We start from the raw sequence: 7,552 nt of genomic DNA, 5'->3' as shown, positions 1-7,552 counted from the left end.
TATGTTCAGCTGGCACCCCAGAAAGAAGAGTGAACTTTTCCTTCTATAAAAGATCACATTTACCTTGTGTGTGCAGAGCAGTGGCTGCCATTAACCCACCCAGGCCTTCCACATCTTCAGTTTATGCTATTATCTGTTTCTACATCTCTATTATACACATACCAACAGAGATTCTTGATGGAACACAGCTTCATCCGCAGTTACCAGTAAATTAACATATACCATACTAACATCTTCATTATATATTAATGTAACATATCATATGCTGTAGCATGTTCTATTATAGCTATGAAGCACATAGACCTGCAGAGCTGTGGTAAGGCATTTTAATGGTGCAAGCTTTGTAACACCACAGCTGCAGGGACATGCTGCCACATTGCTGCTCTGCTTGGTGCCCTTCTCTCCCAGGGAGGAGCTGGGATCCTTGCTGCACCCTGGAGAATCCCGTCAGCACTGGTAGATAGCAGAGGGAGACATACAACGTGGACACCAGGTTGTGTACCTGAAACCCCTGCAATTCTTGCGTTATAATCCCTGCTCTTGGGACCCTGTGTCTCAGACAAATGAATGATCTGTCTGCCTCATCTTCCTGCATGTAAAAGTCGGATAGTGAATGTGGTGGCGAGTTATTTTGAGTGCAAGCAACATTTACTTCTCTGTAAGATTAATTGCTTTCATCTAATTTAAAATGCCATAAAAAAATTATAATAATAGAATATTTTATGTTGGTAGGGACCTCTAGAGGTCACCTCCCCTTCCTAACAGAAGCAGGACCAATTTTGAAGTTACATCAGGTTGCTCAGGTCCTGTCAGTTTTGAATATTTCCACGGATAGAGATAGCACATCTCTGGGTGCTTGTTTCCATGTTTGATTACCTTCACAGTGAATTTTTTTCCTTCCGTCTAATCTTCTTTGGTGCAGCCCATGCCCTCGGCCTCTTGCCTTGCTGCTGTGCACCACTGTCTTCCAAGGCGTCCCATCATTAGTTGAAGACAACAGTTCATTCCACCTGAGCCTTCTCCAGGCTGAACAAACTCAGCTCTTCTTCTGTTGAGATGACATGGGACACCCCTATTTCATGACAAGAGAGCCCACATACATGCTTAACTGCAGCAGTGAGCTCCCTGCCTGCTTTAGCTGCTGCTATTCAAGTGAAGCAGCCGCCGCTCCCCATTCATCCCCCAGTCTTCCCAGTACTTTACCATGAACTCCACCATAGCTTAACCCCTCACCGATTTTGCCAGTGTACCAGCTTGTGTGATCATTTCCTAATCCAGCCTGGTGAAAATATATCAGGCAGCTTTAGATTCAGTTAAGAAAGTGCTCAAGCAAACCAGATCATTTTGACCTGGCTTTGCTCGGGCTGTGCCTACGTAGGCAGCTCTGCCAGCTGAGTAGAGGAGCAACCGCTGGCAAACAGGTGGGTTCATCCGGCTCCGCTGGGAATGCAAAATCCTCACCCCCCTGCAGCTGCAGCTCTAATGGCATGTGTGACACAGCATCAGCTACTTGGGCCCTACCCCCCCATAAGCTGAGGTTCCTACACTTGATAAAGTTCTACTCCTGAGGCTTTGGCAAATCTTTCCAAGTCCTCAGCAGAGCAGTAATTGTTAACAATAACATTTACACAGGTGTATGAACTTTCTCTATGTACTGTTCCTACTTGCCAGGCAAAATGTTACAAGGATTAGTAAGAAGAAAAATGCAGCACCACAAGAACTTGGTTAAAGCACACCCATGTGCGTGTTACATTCAACCAGAGAAAACAAAACAAGCAAAAGTCTTTTCTAATCCTTAAAGGTTAAGCGTAAGTCAGTCTTGTAAAGACATTTTGTCTTGTCATACCAACCTACCACTGAGAAGCTGCTATAGAACAGAATAGAATAGAATAGAATAGAATAGAATAGAATATTTCAGTTGGAAGTGACCTACAACAATCATCTAGTCCAACTGCCTGGCCAAAAGTTAAAGCATGTTATTAAGGGCATTGTCCAAACGCCTCTTAAACACTGACAGGCCTGGGGCATCGACCACCTCTCTAGGAAGCCTGTTCCAGCGTTTGACCACCCTCAGTAAAGAAATGCTTCCTGATGTCCAGTCTAAACCTCCCCTGGTGCAGCTTTGAGCCATTCCCATGTGTCCTATCACTGGATCCCAGGGAGAAGAGATCAACACCTCCCTCTCTCCCCTTCCCTTCCTCAGGAAGCTGTAGGGAGCAACGAGGTCACCCCTCAGCCTCCTTTTCTCCAAACCAGACAAACCCAGAGACCTCAGCCACTCCTCATAGGACATGCCTTCCAGCCCTCTCACCAGCTTTGGTGGTTGCCCTCCTCTGGACACATTCAAGGACCTTCACATCCTTCTTAAATTGTGAGGCCCGGGAATGCACACTGTACTCGAGGTGAAGCCACACCAATGCTGAATACAGTGGGATAATCATCTCTTTTGACCAGCTGGTTAGCTGTGTTTGATGCACCCCAGGATGCGGTTTGCCCTCTTGGCTCCCAGGGCACACTGCTGGCTCCTATTGAGCCTGCCATCAACCAGCACCCCCAGATCCCTTTCTGCAGGGCTGCTCTCCAGCCACTCCTCTCCCAGTTTATACTTGTGCCCAGCATTACTCCACTTGTTAAATTTCATCCCATTAATCATTGCCCAATGCTCCAATCTATCTAGAACCCTCTGCAAGGCCTCTCATGCCTCAAGAGTCAACAGCACCTCCCAGTTTGGTATTATCAGCAAGCTTGTTAATGGTGCATTCAACTCCTGCATTCAGATCATTGATAAATACATTAAACAGAAACATACCCTACAGGGCATCTCCCAGGAGTACTCCAACCAGAAAAGTGTGAACAATAAATGTGTGACAACCATTTTGAAGCCTGTTGGTTATGTATTTTTGTTTTACAAACTTCTGCTGAAACAACTTAGCTAAGAGTCACAGCCACAGCTGATGATTAACTACTTAACTGCTAAGACTTGTGAGGTGTCTACTTGGTTCCAAAGGCCAGGGGCAAGGTTAAGGCACTATGATGAAGTTCCCATGGTTTGTGCCCTCACACTACTGACTCAATGACTCAAAAGCCTGTCTGAAATAAATACCTTTCACTGTGCCAGTACAGTGTGCTCCTACAGCAGTCAGAGGGAGCGACGGTACTATGGAGGAAAGTCAGGCTTATTTTTCGGGTCCTCACTACCACACTACGGGTTTTCAAAAGTGCAGTACAGACATTTCTGGGTCTTGTTCATGCCTGTCCATTTTCAAATTCATGCAGTTAAACCAGTACAAGTTCTCACATGCACGTTTATTGTGCCCTGACCTCTGTCAAAACAATAAAAAAAAAAAGAGATTACACAGTTGCACTGTATTTTTTCTGAAGATTACACACACCCACTTTAAAATTTGGCCCACTCTCTCTGGCTTGGCTCACAAAACTACGTTTCCACTAATCAGCAGTTGAGCGCAGTGGGGAGAGAGGATTCAATAATAATCTGGCCTGGAAAGTCCACCTGCTTTAGGTGTAGGTGTGTGTGTTTGCACAGAGGTGGCAGCCGAGCAGCGAAGAGACAACAGGGCAGCCGTGCTCTCAGCCCAGGAGCGGAGCTGGGCTGGGCTCTCCCGTGCTCTGCTCCCACCAGCACATTTTCATTAGAGAAGGTCAGACGCAGAGCGTGCCAAAATCCACACAAATAACAGACCTCCAGTTAGGCTGCGACAACACTGCCATCCCCGCGGAGGAGAGAGCCAGCACGCAGACACAACCCTCGGCAAAGGCTGAGTGCAACCCACAGACTCCTCTCTCTAGGTGTTCTTGCACTGGGCTGTGCTCAGTGCTGCCAGTGTTAACTCTGAGTGATGGTAATGACAAGAAAGGGAGACCAAAGGAAGCCCTTTGTACTTGACAACAGTTTCTCCCAAGCCAAATTTTATATTGCAAGTAAACTGAACTAGTCATCAAAGACCTTCACTGAAGCTCTCCCCACCTTCACCAAAATGTTAAGTTCACCTTTCCCCCAGTCTATTGCGTCAGGACATTCCTCCCTGCAGCCGTAATCTGCTGTATGCTCTCCGGAGGGAAAGCGAAATGTTAATTCTCCCATCGCCTCTTTCATGCCTTCAGCCTTCAGCCAAATGTCCTCACCTTACTGTATGAGTCAGATTTCTGATTCTTTTCTTCCTGTGAAAGGGATTTAGAGGGTAATTCGTCATTAATAAAAATATCATAATTCTTATTAAGAATTCCTTGTTAATGAGAGATCTGCCAAACACATGACGAGTAATTTATAAAGTGCTTGTTCTCAGCAATACCTATACTCTGAATTTCTGATGTCCAGCAATTATCTGAAGCACTAGTAGAAATCCTCTTCTGGCATAAACAGGCACACCACCATTTCCACGGACTTCAGGAGACAGAGGAGAGCTGCATTGCCAAAATCCTGGCTTGGCTTCCCAGCTCTGCTGCAAGCACTCCTTTCTCCTTTGTTCCAGCCACAGATGGGCAGCTCCTTGAAAGCTCCTTCTATTAGGATCTTCCCAAAGAGAAGAAAGATGCCTGGGCGATCCTGCTCCACCTGCTGCATGGCTGCTCCACCTCCATGGGCACGACGCCTCGCACTAAGCAGGCACATCGCGGCAGTAACAGTATGCCCCCACTGATCTTCTTCCAGTAATGAAGCAAGGACCCTCACGAGACATCTGTGTGGCATAGGGAACTTGAGCAAGCTCGCGATGCTTTACGTTCCCCTGGGCAACAGGTATCATGCCATTGACATGCAGCAGTAGGGGCAGTTAAGGGTCATTCCTTTTTTCCTTCCTTTTCCATGCAAACCTTTAAGATAAATAGTCCTTAGAAGCAGGTCACAAGCATATTACAATTGAGGAAGGCAGAACAGAGGGGCAAAATCACTCAGCTCAGTCATACCCACGCTGGCCCTCTCCAGGGCTGGCTTCAGCCTCGACGCGTTGCATCCTGTACCTGCAAGCACTGAGGTGCTGAGCCAGCGCGTGGGTCTGGAAGGAGCCAGGTCCATGCCCCAGCACAGGTGGGAGGGAAGCGGTGAAGAAGCAGAACAGGGACTCTCCCAGTCACAGCCCCGGGAAGTTAAATTGAACAAGGTACAAGCACTGCTTACAAAAACATCAGGAAAGTCTGCCATAAAACTTTTGACAAAAAAGGCCCCTTACTCTGCACTTGTACTCCGACCAGCCCAGCTGCTGCACTGCCTTCAGCACTGGATCACAGCTTGCACCGTATTTTGCTACGGACCGCTCGGCTCCCATGTCCTCCCCGGCCGGACGCCAAGGTCTGCAGCCTGCTCCCTTTCCGCCGCCGGGCCGGCCAGCCCACCTAGTGCTGACTGCGCCGATGGGAAAGGCTGCCCGACGGCGAGGAAAGACACCCACGCAGTTCAATATATTCTCTGGCAGAAAATTGAGATTGAAAAGCAGGCTAAACTCAATTACTATTTGTGTAACTGGAGTATCCTGGTTACAGAGCTTGTAACCATAGCAATCATTTAAACAAAGCTTTAAAGAACGTATTCCCTCGTTATTAAAATGTTGATCCTTGATTCTGATTCGGTTTCTTGATCCTCCTCTTGCCTCCGATCTCAGAGGTGCTGGCTGCCTCCAGGTCTTACAGAAGACATGGGAAAGGAAGAGCTCAGCTCAGAACCGCCGAGTATCCTCAACTAGTATTTGTGGTTTGTGCCAATAGAATGATGCTTCCTAAACATACGAATACAAAAGGATCAGTTTGTCATGTGGGGATTGGAAGGTTTGTGAACATTATACAAGTAATCAGCTAGCAGGGATGTTTCCTAGAACAAGTCCCAGGCAATTAAACTGAGCCTACTATTAATCACATTCCAAACACAAGGTATTACTTAGGTTGGAGCCAAACTCATCTAAAAGCTCAGACACTGGAAAAAAAAAAAAAAAAAAAAAAAGAAGGGGGTGGGGGAAGGCAGAAGTACTGGGCAATTGGCAATTTATATTATTAAGTCTCCTTGATTTTATAGCCGGATTACCTTCTATCTCCAAAGACTCCATTCCACAGTTATGATCCTTGTATTAGTAAGAGTCATGCAGGCATCACACAAAGGCAGCATTGATTTGTTATTCTGTAACTCTGTCTGGATAACCAGGGAGATTTTTATTTTGAAAAGATCCTGCTGGAGCTTTTTATTTTTTCAACTGCTCATTAAATGAGTATGTAACCAGGAAAATGGGACACAGAAGCAGTAAGATGGATTGATCTGCACACGTTTTTCTCACAAGAAAACAAGTGCAGCGCACGTTTAACAAAAGGGAGTAGCTTCGGGGTTATATTATATAAAGGAGCAGACATAAACTCTTGAATATACAGCACTCCAGGCAGCTACATTACAAAAATGAGACGTTTTTCTTCACGGGAGGAAAGAGCAAATTTCTTCTTGGAACATGGCTTGAGAGCTAGTCCTGGATGCCACCACGGCTGGTTCAGCCCTGCAAGCTTTGCTGAGGTGAGCATTGCATCAGGCGGTCTGTGGGTTAAGGAGCTATACCGGCCACTGGAGTTTCTCTGCACATCCTGTTGATGTTGGTTGGACATCACTGAATGAAAAGCGAATGTGCAGGAAACCCAGTGACTAATACACCTATTTTAGGCCAAAAAATACTAACGTACCAAGTCAATGACAAAGCACAGCAGCTGCAGCCTTAACAGGAAAGCAGGTTTTGTTTTATATGGCCAGGTTTTACTAGCATCAAAATGAACAGAAGTTGTTTCAGAGAATACTGTCAGACTACAAGTCAAATACGAATATAGCTGTGTGAAACCTGGACATGTATTTTTAGGTGCACACACCCACACACATACGCAGCCTGAATAGTTCATTCCCCTCCTCTGATACAATCAGGGATGCCTCCAGCAGGAACACGAGCCCAGGCATGCTCCTAACTCAATTTGCCTGTGCCACCCCTATTTTAACTACATACTATATCATTTAACAGCTTGAAAAGCTTTTTTTCAGTGACTTTTTCTTTCCTCCACATTCTCACAATGCTATTCAGTTTCTTTTAGCAACACAGTAATTACCGCAGCAGATCAAACCTGAAGTTCTGCAGTTTAGTGCTCAGTACCAAAAGTAGGAAAAACTGCAGTAATTAAACTAGGGGAACAGTCTCCTCGAAATATTAGTTCTCGTTTAGTTTTCACACATAGGCTTAAGGATTAAACCATGATCTAAGATCCCTTCAGCAAAATATCGATACGGAATCGCTGCGTTCACTTGCAATTACATGATGGTAGCTTATTTACATTTCCACCTCATAAACACATCTTCATATTTTAAGAGGCAGCTGTCCAGAGTGCCTTTCACAATTAACACAACACACAGTTTTTCAGCTTCAAGGTTATTCAAGCCAGCCACACTATCCACTTCCAAAACATAACCTGAACAGCTATGGCTGGCTCTTCAGAGAGTGTTTCCAATCTCCAAATCACACCTCATCTCTCTTGAGCCTTGGCCATCCTTCCCCCACGGCAGTATTTGCTCTACTTTTGTAAG

The sequence above is a fragment of the Accipiter gentilis genome, chromosome 5 (assembly GCF_929443795.1).
Source record: "Accipiter gentilis chromosome 5, bAccGen1.1, whole genome shotgun sequence".
In the NCBI taxonomy this organism is placed as follows: domain Eukaryota; kingdom Metazoa; phylum Chordata; class Aves; order Accipitriformes; family Accipitridae; genus Astur; species Astur gentilis.
This window is presented reverse-complemented; position numbering follows the sequence as displayed.